Source organism: Haemaphysalis longicornis, unplaced genomic scaffold (genome assembly GCF_048455015.1).
Source record: "Haemaphysalis longicornis isolate Haplotype H1 unplaced genomic scaffold, Haemaphysalis longicornis Haplotype H1 scaffold_3, whole genome shotgun sequence".
Lineage (NCBI taxonomy): Eukaryota > Metazoa > Arthropoda > Arachnida > Ixodida > Ixodidae > Haemaphysalis > Haemaphysalis longicornis.
The window spans coordinates 192100816-192110608 of record NW_027526335.1 but is presented as its reverse complement, the minus strand read 5'-3'; positions in this window follow the sequence as shown (position 1 = coordinate 192110608).

The window sequence follows — 9793 nt, the reverse complement described above, 5'->3', positions numbered from 1 at the left end:
AGAACAGGGTGTGTTACCCAGATATCAGACAGGAGTTACGCACAGATCAGAGCTTTCGTGACAAGGCACAGGAAGAACAGCACGCGGGTATACCTATAGACCTTATTGAGAACGTTCCCCTTGATTACATGCAACATGTTTGTCTTGGTGTTATGCGCAAACTACTTGCTCTGTGGTTTCGGGAGCCACGACAAAACCTGTGGACACTTGTAACCAATGAGGTTTCAGAAGGAAACTTTGAATTAGCCGAATTTGTTCCGTGTGACTTCAGTAGGAAGCTACGAAGTCTTCCAGAACTGGATCACTCGAAAGCTGCTGAACTACGCTTTGTTTGCTGTACGAAGGGCCTGTAGTCCTTTCCACAGCATTATCTGAAAACTTGTACCAGAACTTTCTCACTTTCCATGTGGTTATCCTAATCCTTACAACATCTTGTACGCCTGCATGCGATGTGCTGTATAGACTTTTGAGGTACTTTGTTAAGGGCTTTGCTGCTGTCTATGGTGAGCACAATGTCACGCACAGTGTGCATGGATTGTGCAATTTGGCATCTAATGTTGAGCATTTGGGCCCCTTGGACGCATGGAGTGCGTTTCCATTTGAGAACCATGTCGACACTAAAGAGGGTGGTGCGTAAGCCCCAGTATCCCCTAGTGCAACTGTGCTGTAGGTTGGCGGAAAAGGATATAAATCTGAAAAACCTCAAAAGCCTACAAGGTGCCCTTGTTTGTCCATTGCACATGATTCTGGACCACTTGTTGCTCCCTATCAGGACCCACAGTTTAAGAAAGTGATGGGTCCCGGAATTGTGGTTCTTGGAGTTGTTGCAAGGAACAGCTGCTGCCTGCTCAGTGATGGGTTTTCATGCTACCGGTTTTCAATGTGTTTTCATGCTACCTGAAGCTTCTAAAATGTTATTGTAGTACACTTCACGGTCAGTATCGACTTTTTCCTTAACAGGTTCAGGAATAGCGATCCACTTAAATTTAAATTTAGCCCACCTGTGAATTGCGAGTATGTTGATAGATCTAATTGGCATGGAGGATGGTGTGAGGGAAAGGGCACTGTCAATACCTTGGGAAGAAAATAGCTTAAAATTTTAGAGAAACATTTGGAGCGTGGTCTATGCATTCTGCATTCTAAGCTAGTTGGGTAAAGGTAATTAAATAATTGCTACTACTCATTCAGCACACCTTGGAAGGCACTGCACCATGACCGGCAATACTTCCCCTTTAGAACTTTGAAAATATAGCCGTGCAGCTGGGTGAGCAAATTTTTTAGCATTTTAGTCAGGTTGTCAAAGTCTGTAATAATGCAACGAAGTTGCAATGCTCTCATTTTTTATAGACAAGAATTTTGCCGGGGTGGCCATTTTCTGGCGACCGATGCACCACCTGGCGAGCATTTCTTGGGGACTGCGGGGCCAACAGACGACGCCGCAGTCACACACACTGTTGGGCCGTACCGTGCGTGGTTATCAGACGTCCCAGCAGCATGGAAAATCGGCAAGTGTCACTTATTCGGTATGTTAGCAGCGTGAAGTTTAACAGTGCCTAAAGGGGGACGTTTGAAGCGTTGGACAGCTATCAGCTTTGCCCATTAATTACGTTCTCAACCCACTAAGCTAGCGTGCCCCCCTACGCGCGCTTTGTCCTGAAGGGGGTTGCCTGTGAGGCTACATTTCGCCGCACCAGCAGGTCGTACACCCGACCTTTTATCACCAATTGATATTTATTTTTTCTTCATTTAGGGCAGGTTGCAGTCATTGCCTTTACTTCGAAATGTACAGAAGCTATCCGTCTGAGCGTCATTATGCCATTGTTGGCTGCACCAACAATCCGCGTAAGCGCAAAGTGCTCATACAAGAAACGTGTGAATTGCACCACAGCAAAGAAAGTGTCGGCGTGTGGGGAGTCTATTTGCTGCACAAATTTCCTGCACCCCTCGAGTCCCGCCGCGAATGGGTCGTTGTGCTGAAGCGGAAAGACTTCAAAAGTAGCAAATTTGTGAGAGTAAATACCGTCGTACTCTACTTTGGGAGCACTGTTTATTCACCCTCATGCTAAACACTTATTGCACGTTTAAAGAGGTTTTGCGTTTTAGCGATTTACCTAAACGACCGGGCATGCTTCGCCACCGCGACACTCCTATTTCGCTTTCAGCTTGCCGTTTTCGCGTACCCTAGCTGCAGCAAAGGTGTAGGGTTGATTTTTACCACTTTCCCGTGGATGAAATGAACAGAGAATACCTCCAGAGCACAGACACATGCGATAAGGATTTAGCATGACAGTAAATAAACAGTGCTTACAGAGCAGCGTAGGACCGTACCTTCTCTCACAAATTTGCTAGGTTCGAACACTTTCCGATTCAGCACGACGACCCATTCACGGCGGCTCTCGAGGGATGCAGGAAATTTGTGAAGTGAATAGACTCCACACATGCAGACACTTCTTTTGTCGTGGTGCACTTAACACGTTTCTTGTGTGAGCACTTTGCGCTTATGCCGATAGTTTGTTCAGCGAACAACGGCGTAATGACGCCCGGACGGGTGGCTGCTGTGCATTGCCATGTTAAGTCAATGACGGAAACCTGCCCACAATGAAGAAAGTAAACGTCAATTGGTGATAAAAAGTTGGGCATTCGTCCTGCTGGCACAGCAAAACATATCCTCACAGGCAACCCCCATCACGACAGCACACGTAGGGTGCACGCTTGCCGCCTTAGCGGGTTGAGAACGGAATTAATGGGCAAAGCTGCTCCCCGTCGCTTTAAACGTTCCCCTTAAGCACTGTTAAAGTTCACGCTGTTGACATACCGAATAAGTGACACCGAGTTTCGATGCCGCTGGGATGTCTGATAACCAAGGACGCCACAGCGCAACAGGGTGTGATTGCGCTATCGTCTGCTCGCCCCGTAGTCCCCAAGAAATGCCCAGAAGCTGGATCATCATTAATTACAAAATGGTGGGGTCCAGTTCAGAGAAAATTCTTGTGTATATGCTTTGCTAATTTGTTCTGCTTGTATCATTTTTCTAGGGTCGTTGGGGCAGTTGGACTGCAGGGACTACTAGGCTCTCCAGTGGACTCCGGTGACGATTCACAGCATGTGTCGCCTCACATTGCACTACGATGCATTTGCTTGTGCAATAAATCATTATCTCCAGCATATTTTGCATACTTGTGTCATAATGAGGAGGCTTGGGCAGTACTGGTTTTAGATTAATGCTACACATAAAGGCTGCACCCAGTGGAGATTCCAGGGGTACACAAAGTGACATACCTTGGCAAAGAGTCAATTGCACAAATACCTCGGGGATGGCAGTATCAAGCCCAGGCCCCTCCTTTCTCAAACACCCTGTGCATAAGACCTAGCAAAAAAAGCATGGCTAGAAAGTAGTCCTCAAAATGTCCTGACGTCGTACAGTAGTCCTGCGAATGTACTGTAATCATCCTTGGCTGCATCTTGAGGATGTTCTGAGGATGTACTGAGGCCGGACAATAGGACCTTTTCAGTACCAATTGAGTATCAGAAGACGACATACTGAGGACATCATGATGTCCTCAATAGAACGTCCTCGGGATGTGCTCAGGATGTGTTTGTGTTGTCTGGGGTACGTAACAAACACACAATTGTAAATTTAAGTCCCCACGCTTAAGCAACCATTATTTTAGCTCCGAATTCAAAGTGGGTAGTTTGAAAGTAAGCGTTCATGGCGCAAAGTGCAAGCGCAGCATAAACTGCTATGCATCGGCTTAACTTCAGGCGTAATAACGGTTAAAAAAAAAGACGGATTCATGCACGGTGTATTTCCTTGTTTTATGCAAGGCGTATATTTGTAAATCCTGGCAGCTCTTTTAACAGCACAAATGTTTAGCTTAGGCCGACGCGAATCCGTCCTGTGTGGACAGCTAGAAAATCCTGAACGCACGTGAATGCGTGCCCCGCGGCGACCGGCCTGCGTACCCAGCGCGAGGCGCCGGGCACGACCGTCGCGCAGTGTGGTTTTTGCAAAAAGAAAATGCCGAGCGCACGTGAGCGCGTGCCTCGCGGCGAACGTCCGGCGTCGTCCAGGCTCGCGCATGGCTCTTGCCTTCGTCATCGTAGCGACCGGTGCGCCACAGGACCGGCGCGCCGAAGACGATGGCGGCGAATCTGTCAAGCCATTACTTCGCAATCCCCATGTGGAGACAGCCACCGGACCAGCTGACAAAGAAGTGGAGGTCTGCCGAGGCGAGCACGCGCTACAAGAGGAGTTGGCTTACGCGCGACGTCGGACGACGACGAAAGGGAATGACGGCGACATCTACTGGAAAAAAATCAGTTCTTATTTTTCCTTTCGGATGATGCCTTGGTTTGCACGCGCACCGGGCACGACCAGTGACGCGAATGATTTCCCGCCGATTGAGATACGGTTATCGCTTAGCTAAACGTGTTTCTACTGCTCACGCTCCGGTCGGGCTGAGCGGACCACTGGCAGCGAGCGCACTGTCAAATGTTCGCATGGCGACGCAGTGAAACATCCCCCTCGCGAGGGGCACGATCAAATGCAGAGCATTTCCGGGGGCGCACGACGTTAAGTAGTTTGCGTTACCTTAATGTTGTTGCACTTGTGGCAACTGCTGACGAGAGAGCGCGGCGATGAGTGCGTTCCAGCCTCGCCGACACCCGCCTTTATCACGCCACGATCGCGCCACGCGCGCGCGATGCTGACGTCACGATCACGCCACAGATGTTGTTGATCCCGCGACGCGCGCGCCCCCACCTGTTGGGCGCGAACCGACCGCGGAGAGAGCGCGCGATGCGAGCGGAGAGTAGGCGAGGAGGAGCGGGGGAGAGGGCGCACCTGCGAGCGATGCGGACTACTACGGACGCCTAGAACGGGTGACATCGTGAGTTAAAGAAATGCTCTGCATTTAAAAAAAAAGCACTGTACATACTTTAATGGGCTTTGCTTTACAGTGCCATCCAAAACGGTTTCGCCCTGCTGGGGTCCGGCTGGTCCCTCTCTTCTGGGATCCGCTGCCCGTGTGGGGAGAAGCTGTAGGTCGACCCCCAGCTCTGCGGTTCCTCCAACCTTGCACCACTAGTGCAAACTGTGCCATTTTTTGTAGCGTGAGCTACACTGGCTGAGGTTGAGCAGTTTCACGTGGTTCCTGGAGAGCCGTGCTGCGCATGCGCGAGCAGCAGTGACGTCACACGGCGCACAGAACGTTGCTCGCTGCCCACATGTCTCTCACATACACACGTGGAATGTGTCTCTCACACACCCCACGCCCCCAGCGTCTTCGCCAACTTCCGTTCCGCACGTGGCGGCCCGGTCCACTAGATGATCATGCAAGGGGTGGCCGGGTGTGGAACCGATAGCTCGTGCGTCGCAGCAACACCGTCGTGCGTCTGTGGAACCAGCTTAGCTCTGGGACGATTGGTGACGCTGCGCCGGACCCGCTTGATAAATATACATGTGTCACATAATGCGTATTCCGTGTGTGTGTGCCATTGAAGCAGCAGTAAGCATGATAATCAAGCTAATCCTAGACAACCAGGAAAGCTAAGAATAACCAGCTGAACCTTAGCTCACGCTACGTATATCCTGGCATAGCCGGGCTAAGCCACTGCTGATTTTTTAGCATCCTTTTTTTATTCCTGGTTTCAGCTCATGGGAATGAACGTTCCTTTTTACCCGCTGCGGTGGCTCAGTGGCTAAAGCGTTGCGCTGCTGAGCACGAGGTCGCGGGTTCGATTTCCGACCGCGGCGTCCGCTTTTCTGATGGAGGCGAAAAGCAAAAACGCCCGTGTGTACGAGATTTCGGCGCACGATAAAGATCCCCAGGTGGTCAAAATTAATCCGGAGCCCTCCACTCCGGCGCGTCTCATCGCCTGCGTTGCGTCGGCGCGTTAAACCCTACAATCAAATCAATCAAACGTTCCTTTTTGCGATGATTGGCACGCTGCCACCATCGGTGGGCGAATTACGTACATTTAAACCTGCATTAACGAAGTTCACAAAAATTGAAAATTTTTAATTGCATGCAGGTTTTCGTTAGGTGCAGATTTCGAGTTACGGCTTCAGTGAGTGAAGCAGAAACGATGCGAAAATGATATATCAGTGACGGTAAACTCACCCTTCAAGGATATTTAGTTCACAGTGAAAACTGCGTGATTCGCTCCCGCTGCTTTCCCACAAGCTTAGTCACCTCCCTCTCAGACCCAAATTTGCGATAATATAAAATGATATTATAACAGTAACTATTAATAACACTATTAAATAGTAGTAATTTTGTGAATAGTAGATAATTACTCTCATTTTATTAAAATAAATAATGTTATTTCAGATGCAAGGGGGTGACAACAAAACACGTAAAACCATTTACAATGAGGACTTTGGAATGTTAATACAAACATACGCAGTATACAGCGCTTAACATGACGAAATGAGATAAGAACCAATCTGTTAATAATGTATAAAAAGTAGATAATAAATAAAAAAAGAAACAACAAAACAAATAAAGCCCTCCCCCCCCTTCCCCCGAAAAATGAAAACAACCGCCTATGCCCTTCGCCGAAATAGTATTCATGGTAGTTGGAGAGAACAGCACGGTTCATATATTAAACGAGCTCGGGCGCAGCTACCACGGCCCATGCGCGTTTCGCCTTGCGCAACGCGTTCTCTTGGAATTGGAGCGCGCGTGCGTTGCGTTATGTTGAAGGTCAGGATCTCGTGCTCGTCAGCGACGAAAACAAGCTCCTAATGACCGCACTTACGCAACTGACACCGATCACTGCACAGACGAGTGGCGCTCTTCAGATGGTGTGTATGCAATCGCGCACTTATGCTCCCCGCATCATCGGGACGTCTCTGGAACACCGTATACGTTTCACCTCATACTAAGTTAACCATGCTGCTTCCTACGCTCACCCGCCACGCGAAATCGCTGGGCGAACTTGAGGAGAAACTCATCTGTTTCACTCCAAAGCAGAGGGAACTTAAAGCTTGAAACATGTGCCTAGAATAAGCGGAACACTACAGCATTTCAGCAGTGCGAACCGGCTGACAACCACAATAGTATCCGAGGTTCGGGAAACATAACCAATTTAAATTACACGGAAACGACAGTTGGTGACGCTAGGACGTATATCTTCTCACGGCCATCGAAAGGCGATGTCTGGCCCAAAACGGTGTAGGGCCGATGTGGCGAGAAAAACTTCCGGCACAGGAGTTGAAACCCAGACAAAAGTTGAAAACAGAACGCGGTTGATAGGCGACATCTTCTCGGCAGGTCGCCGTGTTCATAGAAGCAAGATAGTGACACTAAGCCAGTCCGCAAATAGGTCGGAAGTCCACACCAGAAGTCCCTGGTCAAAAAATACACGGATAAAAAACGGTGGCGGTGTTTCCTCACTTCGCTGCAAATGTCGTCGATAGTCTACTGCAGCCTCTGCCGCGTAAACGCCTCTCAATTCTCCCGCCCGCCCACCTCTCAAGCTCTGCCCCACCTGTATCGCTTCTCCCACGGTAAACACGTATGTGGTTTGCTCCAGTTCATTCAATTTTACCGCGTTCCTTTGCTTGCGCCATCCACTGGAACCTTTTGCTACTGTGAAGTTGGAACACTTAAAACACCGCCACAAGGTCAAGGCTCGCGGGAGCTCTTTTTGTATTCTGGGGTCACAATATTGTTTGCAACGAGTATTTTTTATATATTTGCTGTCGCAAATATCAAGCACACATTTATTTCCAATTAGAAGAACACTGCGAGTACCAGTTGTGCGTATATGTTCTGCCCAAATACACCTAATATTTTCTTTTTGCTCGACAATGTTGACAGGTATGAAGTATGTTTCCAGATGTAGCGGTTCGGGAAGGTTTTTCCTGTATAAACTTTTCAGTCAAGAGTTCTTTCAACGTTTGCCCTGATAGCTGTATCCCCCCCTCCCCCCTGTGTTTCTGGACGCTCTCTACTATCTTAGTGCTGGCCGCCCTCGTCTTGCCGTCCAAGACTCAACCCGCTGCAGTGAAATACCGTCCACCAGTCCCCGATGCTCAATGCTTCAAGCTGGATGCCCCCAAAGATGCTTCCGTTGACGACATCATTGGTACAATCGGAGGCGCCGTGAGTCCCCGCGGCCTCAAAGGCCTCCAGCACCAAGGAGGCCTTTGTGGCGCAGTTTCGTCTATGCTGCAGCCTAAACCCCAAAGAGCGTGGTGCCATCGTCGTGAATGGCACTTCGTGCCCCGTTACATGAATCGATACTCAGATCGAGTACGTCGCCGTGTATCGTGTCCAGTGGTATGAACGACCAAGACCTTTCGCCGGACGGCCGGGTCGTAGGCGTTCACTACTCAACGGTGGGCCGCGCATTGCGAACGACGTGCATCTCGTCCGCATCGAGATGAAGTCTTCCGTCCCAAACTCCATGTCGGTGCGAGGGTACAAGGTACAGGGCGAGTACCGGGACGCGAAGAGAGAGAGAGAAAGCGATTTTTAACGAAGTCTGGCGATGTTAGCCGGGCTAAAATGCCTAACTTGCTACGCCAGTTGATGACGTGATGAAGATGATGGCGATGATCTGTTCCCTCGGCGCGAACGAGAGGGCCATAATAGGCTCCGACAGCAAGCCGCCGTGGTGTCTTCGGTGCGAGACCTTCGGACACGAGTTCAAAACATGCTCGGCCGCGTGTCGCCGCTGCCGCGGAGGCCACGCCACGGCAGATTGTCAGCGACCTCGTACTTATGCGGATGCAGCCAGTGAGTTTTCCGAACTCTCTCGAAGCGCCAACGAGACTCCGTAGATGACTTCGGCCCGGTGACAGACTTCACCAGACGACATCCCCTGTAGCGCTCCGTCTTGCAGTGATGACGACTTGCAGACCACGCTAATTATCGACGAGATGCCGACGCTTACGAGGAACACGTCATCACCTGATGAGCTTACCAGTCAGCTGAACGAAGCGACGGCGGGCAGCTCATACTCATCATCCAACGAAGCGTCCATTTAGCCTCCAGCTTTACTTACATCGACACGCAAGAAAGTGGCAGCGGATTCCCGTAGGAAGATCCCGTCGGCCAAGCTAGTAGATCCTACTTGTGTTCCAGCATCGTGCCGGCAACCGCGGATCTCCTAACTCTTCAAAATATGCCGTTTAATGTTACTTTCGGATGAAGGGAAATACCCCTCTCTCCCGAGTTCCTACAGACCAGTAACCCTTTTTAATGCGGACTATACAAGATCTCAACCTCCATTTTGGTGTCCAGAATTGAAGCTCTTTAGCCCGACCTCCTCTCGCTCCAACAGGTTAGCTCGGTCCCATACAGAAGTATTTTTTTCGGAACTTAGCCTAACACAGGACACACTGGCCTATACACCTCATACTGGTACTGCCGGCCTGTGTGTCTCTTTGGACCAAAAACAGGCATTTGATAGGGCCAACCATTCATACCTGGTTGCTATATTTCAGGAATGTGGGTACCCTTCTGAGTTTGTTCAGCTTCTCCGAGAATTGCATAATAATTTATACAGCGACCTAATCGTTAATGGCGGGGTGCACGGTGAAATTGCAATCCATAGAGGCGTCAGACAAGGATGCCCCTTGTCGCCGCTTGTTTTTGTCTTATGCCTTGACCTCTTCATCGGAAAACTCGTCGACAAGCCCAAAAATTAGGGGTCTCTCCCTGACCGGGCAAGGCTCAGTTAAAGTGTCTGCGCACGCAAATGACGTTACTATTCTTATCCGGGACACAGATAGCCTCACGGCTGCTTAAGACTTCGAGTCTTACGTTCGCATTTTAGGTGC